The sequence below is a fragment of the Lucilia cuprina genome, chromosome 3 (assembly GCF_022045245.1).
Source record: "Lucilia cuprina isolate Lc7/37 chromosome 3, ASM2204524v1, whole genome shotgun sequence".
Classification (NCBI taxonomy): Eukaryota; Metazoa; Arthropoda; class Insecta; order Diptera; family Calliphoridae; genus Lucilia; species Lucilia cuprina.
The window spans coordinates 27,199,884-27,210,364 of record NC_060951.1 but is presented as its reverse complement, the minus strand read 5'-3'; the positions used below and the strand labels follow the sequence as shown (position 1 = coordinate 27,210,364).

The following is a 10,481-nucleotide window of genomic DNA, read 5'->3' as shown; positions in this document are numbered from 1 at the left end:
CTATCTATCTATCTATCTATCTATCTATCTATCTATCTATCTATCTTACTAACTACCTATGCCTGTGTGTCCGTACGTCTATTTGTCTATATGTTTTAGAAGACAGAGAGGTTTTTGGGATGAAAATCTTGAATAATCATGCTTTCAATAAGAAGATAAAATAGGTTTTATATGAAATTTAGACTATTTTTGAAACTTTCATGATATAAAAAATTTAGAGCTCATATACGCATATACTTTAATAGGCACTTTTCCCCGTAAATATTGAACGTTAAATTATAAAAAGTCTTTAAAATCATTCAGGAAAATTGTAACTTTTATAAGGAAATTTATTCCCCTTAAGTTCATTCCTTTACTTGTACCTTTGGAGTTTTCTATAAAATTTGTTTTAGAAACACGATATTAAGCCGAACGCTTTTGAATATGTACATTTTCTATGAGATTTCTTTCTGAAATTATAAATTTCCTTTTGCATCCAACCAATATCAATAAGTATATTTGAAATTATAAGTGTAAATTTACAGAATTAAAGGTGAGCTTCAACTAAAAGCAAATTTCCGTTTTCATTACAAACATTTGCAGGTTATTTTCGAGTTGTTTTTGTGCTATACCGCATTCTTTTTTTTGCTCTCTACTTATGTTTCAGACTCAGTGATTTAGAAGAATTAACACTGGTTTCCATTTGGCAGTGTATTAAATTAAAAGCGTACAGACAGACAGACTGATAAGTCCTGACTGGCAGGCACACTTATGTACAGCAACCTACAGGCTGGCATTTTAATAATGTATCAAATTCTGCAAATCCACATATTTCTCCCCAACATTCTAATGAAAAATATGTGTGTTAAATGTATTCATTGGATTGATTTCAGTTGTTTTGGAAAATTCTTGTTTGTTTGGAATTTTTGTATTTTTTTCGTATTTTTTGTTTTTACATTTAAAGTGCGCGTGTTAATAAGGAAGTAAATATAAATTACTTCCGACAACGCTTTGCGATAAGTATAAGAATTTTTTTTATTTGTTGAAAAAAAAAAAATTATGATGTGATTTCAGTCAGAAATTTGACAACTGACAAACAAAAATGTTTATGAAATTTTTGGCTTTTGAGCGACAGAAAAATTGGAAAAAAATAAATTACAGCTAATACCTGTTTGCTGCGCAGACAGTGTGCTTGGGGGACATTTATAATAATTTATGCAGCTATAATGTGTTCTAAACAAGGTATGAGAAATTAATGAAGTACTTAGACTTTTTTAAATTATTTTATTATTAAAAAAAAACAAACCAAAAAAACTTACTTGTGTCCTCTATTAAAAGCTAAATGAAAAATTATGGCCAACGTTTTAATACCAGTGTTGACCTTAAACTGCAGCTACTTAACTTTAACATTTTCATTAATTTTCATGGTTACATTTTCTCAGCTATATATATTTTTTTTTTTAAAAATAGAAAATTAAAATATTAACAAAAACAACACAATGTGTTGTTAGTTTAATCACAGCTAATATTAGAAGATGAAAAATTATCCCAAAACTATTATTTATGAAATTTATATAAAGCATTACCATTAAATAAGAAAATAACATTAAAAATAAATCTCCTAAAAAATAAGAAATATAATACAAATAACATAATAATGTCCTTAAAAACAATAAAAACAGAACTTGTGTCTAACCAGCAGATAAACAAAAAATATGGCATATTTTTAGGGGTTTCAAAGCCCCCTACAGAAAAGGCTTTTATGGGGTGCATTAAGTTGAGTATGTAAGAGGGAGAGAGGAAGTGTGTTTATGCGTTTATGTTTCAGAAACTTGTTTTTCCTAAAGTAGTATATGTTAAGTCAAGCGTTAAAATTAAATTGAATTTTTCCTTTCATTATTATAATTTTCAAGTTTATTTTTTTTACAAACTTTATGTTTGTGTTAATAAGTTTGAGGACTTTTTTTATAATAACCTTGAATTTGTGAAATCATTTCTGATTCAAACACTAGCAATACTTTGGAACTTAAAATTGAGAATCGCAGAAGTTGTAAATAAGTTCTTTTTTTAATCCTGATTTATCGGCAAATCAATTTTTTTTGCAAGTGTTCAAATAATTGAATGAAGAGGGGAAATAATTGCTAAATTTTTATATTATAAACACAATTACACTTAGTAGAAGAAAAAATTGATTTCTGTTAAAAGACTGAACTAATATATTCTTCTGAATCGGCGCTATAGTCGGGACTATAGAATTGCAAATAGTCTAGACATTAGCCTAAATTATAACTTGGATAATAGTCTAAGATACGAACTATTTTAGTCCATGATCCGGACTATAGTTCAAAATCAATTCTGGACTGTAGTCTTGTCTATAGTTTTGACTTAAGTCCTCAATATAGACCTGGCTATAGTCCTCACTGTTGATATAACTACAGTTCTCACTAGTGTTCCGACTATAGTTATGACTATTGTTTTTACTACAGACTTGCCTATTAATATGGACTTTAGTCTGAACTATAATTTGGACTCTAGATCATACTAAAGTCAAGACTATAGACAATATTTTAGTCTGGACTACATAAAAGTCTTTAGTCAGGTCTATAGACAAGACAATAGTCTGGATTATAGACAAGACTAAAGAATGGACTACAGAAGAGACTATATTCTAGACTACAGTCAAAGCTATTGACAATGCTATAGTCTAGTCTAATAAGGCTATAGTCTGGACTATAGACAAGGCCATAGTCTGGACTATAGACAAGGCCATAGTCTGGACTATAGACAAGGCCATAGTCTGGACTATAGACAAGGCTATAGTCTGAACTATAGACAAGGCTATAGTCTGAACTATAGACAAGGCTATAGTCTGGACTATAGACAAGGCTATAGTCTGGACTATAGACAAGGCTATAGTCTGGACTATAGACAAAGCTATAGTCTGGACTATAGACAAGGCTATAGTCTGAACTATAGACAAGGCTATAGTCTGGACTATAGACAAGGCTATAGTCTGGACTATAGACAAGGCTATAGTCTGGACTATAGACAAGGCTATAGTCTGGACTATAGACAAGGCTATAGTCTGGACTATACACAAGGCTATAGTCTGGACTATAGACAAGGCTAAAGTCTGGGCTATGTACAAGGCTATCGTCTAGACTTTAGGTCCGACTTTAGTCTGGTGTATAGTCTTGCCTATCGTCTGGACAACCGAGTTATCTAAAGTCGAACCTATAACTATATTATTCTTTGTTCTGGATCATAGACAGATCTATGAATAATTTTGTGTTAAGTGTGTATTAAGTCTTCTCTATTATCCGCAGTAAATATTTTAGTGTATTATTTCCAATATCTGATCTATAGTTTGTTGTCCACACTATAATTCAGTATAGTTTGGATTGTAGTAATAGTCTTGCCTATAGTCCGTAATGTTTTATTAGTATTTAGATTTGACAGAATTTCATTCTAAAAAGTAATTATTTTTTAGAAACCAGCTTAAGAAAAAAAGTATAATTATTACTAATATACCAGCTGAACCATGTAAAATCAAAAGTAAATCTAAAGAAATATTATCATTTCTTACTCAGCAAAATAAAAATAATTGTTGAGGCATTTTAATGAATTATTTCCTCTAAAATAAGCAAACTAGCAACGTTATTAAAACACTACTATTGCTATTCACAACCAATTGTAACAATGCAACATAATATAAAAAAAGAAATATTAAAACGAAAAAAATAAACTGCGAAAATTAAGTTTATTATTAAAACGAAAAATGTATTTAAAAATAAAAAAGTAAAAGAATAAAATGGATTTTAATCCGACATAATGAGCAAACGCTCTTTCCCTTTTGCCAACAGCAACGCAAGTTGCGAATATCTTTTATTTAGCGTGTGTATTTGTTTGCAAGTAATGAGTTATTATGTATGTGTATGTTCGTACTATAAAATATTAATGTGGCTGCAGTTTGTTGCTTTTGCAGAATTCAGTAGCGGCACTAAGTAAAGGATATAAATATGTGAATGGCAAGACTATAAACAAGATTATAGTCTGGACTATAGAAAAGACTATAGTCTGAACTATAGGCAACTCTTTAATCTATAGACAAGACTAAAGACAAGAATATAGTCTGGACTATAAACAAAATTATACTCTGGACTATAGCAAGACTATATTCTAGCCTAAAGACAATACTATAGCTTGAACTATAGACAATACTATAGTCTGAACTATAGATAGGACTATACTCTGGACTATAGACAAGACTATAGCCAAAACTATTATCTGGACTTTATACAATACTATAGTCAGGACTATGGACAAAACTATAGTCTGGACTATGGACAAGACTTAAGTCTGGACTATAGACAATACTATAGTCTGGTCTATAGACAAGGCTACAGTCTGGACTATAATGAAAACAATAGTCTGGACTATAAAGAAAACTATAATGTGGACTGTAAAGAAAACTATAGTCTGTACTTTAGAGACTATAGATAAGACTTTAGCCTGGACTATGAGCAATACTATAGTCGGGTCTATAGACAAGGCTACAGTCTGCACTATATTGAAAACTATAGTCTGGACTATAAAGAAAACTATAATGTGGAATATAAAGAAAACTATAGTCTGTACTTTAGAGAAAACTATCGTCTAGACTATAGAAAAAACTATAGCCTTGCTACAGACAAGAATATAGACTGTACTAAGGAACACTATAGTCAGGACTATAGACAAAACCATAGTCTGGAATATAGATAGAACTATAGTCTGCACTATAGACAACACTATAGTCTGGACTTTAAACAAGACTACAGTCTGGACTATAGACAAAACTATAACCGAGCTATAGACAAGACTATACTAGCCTGTACTACCGACAAGATTATAGTCTGGACTCTAGACAAGACTATATTCTGGACTATAGACAAGACTATAATCTGGACTATAGACAAGGCTATAATTTGAATAGGTTGATATATTGACTGGTCTATTATATAAATATAAAAATTTCCATAGATTGAACTATAGTGCAGATTACAAACAATACTAGAATAAGAAATATAGACAACACTTAACTTTGTACTAAAGGCAAGGTTTATAGTCTTATCTATATATATTTGATAAATTTTGACATCTATGTAAAAAATTTACCCTAATGTTTGTGTATGACAAAAGAGGTATATGTATATGTACTTGCCATTTTTAACTATAGTTTACCATATGGAATCAAGTGCCGCAAAGCGAAAACAACTGTAATTACATTAATATTTTATCACATTATCAGTGAAGTGAATGAGTGAGTATGAAATAAAATATGGAGAATAAAAGATAAATTATAAATAAAACGTCAAAATGTGTAAATAAAAAAGTGTACATAAAGTAAAAGACAACACAATTGCTTGACATACAAAAAGAAAATAAGAACTGTACTCCCTAGTGTAAACTCTTAAGTAAAATAAATAACAAATTCTTTTAAACACCCAGAAATTTGTAGAATTTGTAGCTCTTAATTAATTTACATAAGATCTGATATAGTTGCAAGATAATTAAAATGGCAACACTCTATTAATGCTGCTAATTCCTACAGAGATTAATAAAACATATTTATCTTGATGGCAATTTTTGTAGTAAGAAAAACTATAGACTATAGATTGATCTATAGACCAGACTATAGATTGATCTATAGACTGGTCTATAGATCAATCTATAGACTGCTCTATAGATCAATTTATAGACTGGTCTATAGATCAATCTATAGACTGTTATATAGATCAATCTATAGACTGGGCTATAGATCAATCTATAGACTGGTCTATAGATCAATTTACAGATCTATCTATAGACCTGACAGGCTAACGAAATGTTTTGACTCGTTCTTGTTCTTAATAGATAGGCACTTTTTATCCATATTTTGTTGAAAAGATAAATAATACTATATAAAAAATACTAATAATATTAAAACGTTGCTCATATTTTATCCTTCACTGTCAACACACACCAAACAAACCATCATTTTGATAGTGTAAAAATTGCGGACAAGCCTACCACGCAAGAAAAAAAGTTGAAAACAAACTCTTTAAAACTAACTACAGTATACAATTGTACTTTTCAACTACCATATTATTCTCGTGGCATTTAAATAGAATACAAAGGCAACAACAAAAACTAATTCAAATATTTTCCTCTAAATTTTTCATCCTTTTCTTTTTCCAGCTTTGCCGCTCACATTGTCTAGTTGCTGCTTGCAAAAAAAAAAACATATACATATACATACACACGCTTCATTTTCAAAATTTTAATGACCTTGTCGTTAGATTTTGTAACAAACAATTTCATTCTTTAATTTTAGTATAATATCTTTTTTTGCTCATTTTGTGCTTTGCCAAAACATTAAATAAACACAACATATTTTTGAGGTTTCCCTTATAAAATTGAAAATGAAATGTAAGAATATAATATAGAAAAAAAACAACAACGTTTTAATATCCTTTTTTTTGTTATGAAAGAAGAAAATATAAATTTTAATGAACAGTATTATAAGAGGTTTTTTTTTGAGGGTGAACAGGACAGGTCAAGAAACATTTGATGGTTGGTGTACAGCAAGTCGTTGTTTGATGTTGCTGATTGATGGACATTTCAAGAGGAGCAATTGAAAGATGAAAAAATAAATAAATACACAATTTATGCAAATATGTTTTATTTTTTATTTTTTTTCCTTGTAATGCATACTTTGTGGTCATAATGAAAATTTTACTTTATTTCTTTTTCTTGCTTCGTTGTTGTTTATTTTTCCTTATTTCTTCATTGTCTTTCTATAATACGCTTTTGAACTTTAATATCCTGCATGAGTATGATGATGCAGGAGTTTTTCTTGTTGTTATTTGCAAACAATTTCGTACAGCTGTTTGTTTTGTTGAATAATATTTAAGTTGTTTTCTTCCCTTTTGTTTATTGACTTTTCTCTGGTGATTGACTTGAAATTTTAGTTTATCTTTTTCTGATTAAATTTCAAACTAATGATATAAGTTTATGTAAATTTTTTGTCTATAAACAATTTTTTTTGTAGTAAAATGTTGGTTGGACATTATAAGAAACTAATAATTTCAAATATGAAAAAATTTTGCAAGTTAAAAGGTTTAATGACAACATACGTATTTAATAAATAAATTGATGTATTATAACCTAATATGAGCAAAAATGTAACAAACGATGTAATTTATTTAATGAAAATTCATAATTCTTATAAATAAATATTAATCATACGCCACCTGAAACTTTTGCACTTTAATTGAAAGCTGCAACTTTGAAACCTTAAAAGATTTCTTGAAAACTTTTTAAACAAGTTTAAAGCAATTATATATTAAATTTATAATTAAAAAAAATCCCCAAAAAATAAAAAATATATATTTTAAAAACCATAAATTATTTAAATATATTTTATAATTAATATTTAATAACTACATACATATTTACATTTAAACTAAAAACTCCAAATATTCCTCTAACATTATTCTCTAACCAACAAAGCTTCAGGGGCTTTTTCTATATTTTTCCCCAGTCAAGCACTTGTCTCCACATTCACTTTACTCTGCCATTTAGAGACGTTTCTGGTCATTTTATAACCCCCATAAAAAGTATATTGCAAAACGTTTTCATTAACTATTTGCGGTAGTTTGAAATCAGCATTCTTTTACGATTACAAAAGCTCAGCTATAAAATATTTTTTTGTGATGAAATGCCTTTTGGCGGTTTCATGTTAGTATTATTTTTTTTTTTTTGGTGAAAAGCGCTAAAGGAAGTTTACGTTTTGTGTTTTTAGTTTTTGGTTTGTAGTCACGATTTTTATTATTCTTTTTGTTGTTTTTCATTATCTTGTTCATTTGACGTGTTATATGACATACTGTGTAATGTAATTTTCATATATCAAAAAAGTGCTCATGTTCTTAAGTGCAAGAGCAGAACTTTAAATTGCTGCTATTTATGGAAATATGAAACTTAAAATTTTCAAGAAACGGAACAAATTAATAAAAAACAGCAAAATCTGTTAATCAATTTTACAACATTTCTGAATATAGTCTTTCCTATATCTATAGTCTAGTCTAAATTTTAGTCTACAGCCTACTCTATAGTCTAGTCTACAGTACAGCCTATATTCTAGTCTATAGTCCGGTATATAGTCCAGTCTATAGTCTAGTCTATGATCTAGTCTATAGTCTAGTCTGTAGTCCAATCTGTAGTCTAGTCTATAGTCTAATCTATATACTCTATACTCTATACTGTAGTCTATGGTCTAGTCTATAGTCTATAATCTAGTCTATAGTCTAGTCTATAGTCTATAATCTAGTCTATAGTCTAGTCTATAGTCTAGTCTATAGTCTAGTCTATAGCCTAGTCTAGTCTAGTCTATAGTCTAGTCTATAGTCTAGTCTATAGTCTAGTCTATAGTTTAGTCTATAGTCTAGTCTATAGTCTATAGTCTAGTCTATAGTCTATAGTCTAGTCTATAGTCTATAGTCTAGTCTATAGTCTATAGTCTAGTCTATAGTCTATAGTCTAGTCTATAGTCTAGTCTATAGTCTAGTCTATAGTCTAGTCTATAGTCTAGTCTATAGTCTAGTCTATAGTCTAGTCTATGATCTAGTCTATAGTCTAGTCTATAGTCTAGTTTATAGCGTAGTCTATAGTCTAGTCTATAGTATAGTCTATAGTCTAGTCTATAATCTAGTCTAGTTTATGGTCTAGTATATTGTCTAGTCTATAGTCTACACTATTCTATTGTCTAGTTACAGTCTAGATTATAGTCTACAGTCTAGTCTATTGTTTAGTCTTAAGTCTAGTATATAATCTAGTCTATATTCTAGTTTATGTCGTTTGTACGGTTCGAGTACAGTTTTCAACTTGTAAAGTTGTTTTCGAATTTCTCCGTCTAAATTCTATACACATATAATGAAAATTTTATTAAAATGTTCAGTTTAAACCACTGTTCTTTTCTTAAGTTAACAATCATAACTTAAAAGGTGTAATGCCATGACATTAAGTTTTTTAAATAAAAACGAAAACTTACAAATATGCATGTATGTTTATAAAAAAATACAGGTATAACAAGAAAAAAGAAGAGTAAATTAATTGCACTTTTAGGTATGTAGGTTGTAAGTATTTTACAAGTACTTCTTGTTATTACAACAAATTCACTTACCTTGCATTCGACGCTTTAAAAAATCCAACGTTCTCGTTGCCGGTTTAATCCTTGGGCTACTATGTCTTCTCATACAAACAAGCAAACAAACTTACGACGAGATATCGAGGTACAATACGAGCACACAATGACCGACTGTTGGCCAGGCGAATCTTTTTATTTTAATACCAATATATATTTAGTGTGAAAGGAAGGCAAAAGTATATTGTTATATAGTTGTATACACTATGCTTTTCAAGAATGTACTTATAGAGTCCCATTCAGTCAGTACAAGTTTGGTTGTTATCCTTTTAGATTGAGTTTGTTGCAAAATTGTAGTACTTCATTTATTTTTTTTTTTAGTTGGCTAACAAACGTGCTTGTGTGATTTTTTCTAGTTTTTGTTACTTGGTACTCTTTTAGTCGCAACTTGTTAAGTTTTTATTTACTACAATTTTGACTTTTTACTATAACAAGTCGAGGTTTATTTTTAATTTCCTTTTTTAGTTATTACGACGGGGTCGTTTGAGTTGACGTTGATAAGCGTATCACATCAGATCTTTGTTTATGCAACATTGCTCTTTCTCGTCGTCACACTAAAATGACAGAAAATGGTAGAAGGTGGTTGTTATTTACAGCTTGATTTTTATATATTTTTTAGTTATTTATTAATTTAATTTTTTTATTATCTAAAATAATAGAGAGCTTTTTAACGTTGAAATTTATTATTGCACAAATTTGGTTAAAACATCACAAGTATGTTGTTAAACCGTACACGAATTGGTTTGTTGTAGTTTTTTATTGTAGCCCACACAATAGATTGGACTATAATTTAGCCAATATATTAGACTATATAATAGACTATATAGTATACTAAATTAAAAACTAGATTGTAGACTAAACTAGACTGTAGACTAGAATTTAAACCAGACTATAAACTAGACTATAGACCAGACTAGACTTTATACTAGACCATAGACTAGATTATAGACTAGACTATAGAGTAGACTATAGACTACACAATAGACTACACTGCAGACTACACTATAGACTACACTATAGACTAGACTATAGACTAGACTATAGACTAGATTTTAGACTAGACTACAGATTAGACTATAGACTAAACTGCAGACTAGACTATAGACTAGACTATAGACTAGGCTATAGACTATTCTATAGACTAGACTATAGACTAGACTACAGACTAGAATGTAGACTAGACTATAGACTAGACTATAGACAAGACTATAGATTAGACTATTGACAGACTATAGACTAGACTATAGACTAGACTATAGACTAGACTATAGACTAGACT

At 29.3% G+C, this 10,481-nt stretch overlaps 1 protein-coding gene across 1 annotated transcript in view; it reads right to left on the bottom strand.

Annotated features, from left to right (window-relative positions):
• LOC111679453 (small conductance calcium-activated potassium channel protein) overlaps window positions 1-10,481 on the bottom strand; it is a 319,785-nt gene that overhangs the window by 260,851 nt on the left and 48,453 nt on the right. The window contains exon 2 of the mRNA XM_046947022.1: window positions 9,182-9,756. The gene's annotated coding sequence lies outside the window, so the exon portion shown is untranslated. The remainder of the gene's footprint in view (window positions 1-9,181; window positions 9,757-10,481) is intronic.